The following is an 813-nucleotide window of genomic DNA, read 5'->3' as shown; positions in this document are numbered from 1 at the left end:
CATCTTTGAAGCCCCCCCCCCCCCCCCCCCCCACACACACTATAATTCAAAACTAGACACCCGCCTGCCTCGAGCATTGCGCACGGTCCCTGTGAATCATGTGGTCAACGAGCAAAATCACGCAGTGTCCTTCACTATCTTAAACACACACTATATAAGTGGCACTACTGTAAACGTGCAAGGTCACGCACGCGTTGCGCAACCAAGGCCTTATCTCTGCGCGATCACAAGATCCCATCAGCCCTTTTTCGTTGCACAACTTCTGGATTAAAGCAGCAACAAGACGCTTCACCAAATCTGCACACATATATTTCTATATATAAACACCACAATGTTTTTGTGTTATTTTATTTTATTTAAAAAAAAACGACCCTGCCCCAAACGGAAAGGGAATTTCTCAGTCTGTGAAGGAATGCTTCCTCGGATGTGATCTGACAAGTTCAAGTACCCCCTCGATGGTGCGTTTTAAAACACTCTAGTGAAGAATCMTTCAATCTCTGTGTGAAAATGAAGCAAAACTCCATTTTACTTCTAGACGTGATATTCTGTCAAATTTTTTTGTTTTGTTTTGTTTTTTTTCTTTCGTGCATCAGCACTTTCATCATTGAATGGTGCGTCATGCGGGAACCTTACCTCTAATTGAGTATGAGATGATCTAAAATAAAATAAAAAACTAACCCACTCAGCAGAGACTGAGGTGCAGACAGAATGATTTTTTTTCTTTCCTTCCTGATTGTTCCCTCCTCCTTACTTCTCCGAGTCGAGGGGAGAAAGCCAAAGGAATTTCCCTGCACTTCTCACTGCCTCCGGGGC

The sequence above is a fragment of the Austrofundulus limnaeus genome, unplaced genomic scaffold, assembly GCF_001266775.1.
Source record: "Austrofundulus limnaeus strain Quisiro unplaced genomic scaffold, Austrofundulus_limnaeus-1.0 Scaffold78, whole genome shotgun sequence".
NCBI lineage: Eukaryota > Metazoa > Chordata > Actinopteri > Cyprinodontiformes > Rivulidae > Austrofundulus > Austrofundulus limnaeus.
The sequence above is the reverse complement of the archived record's forward strand: the minus strand, read 5'-3'. Positions refer to the sequence as shown.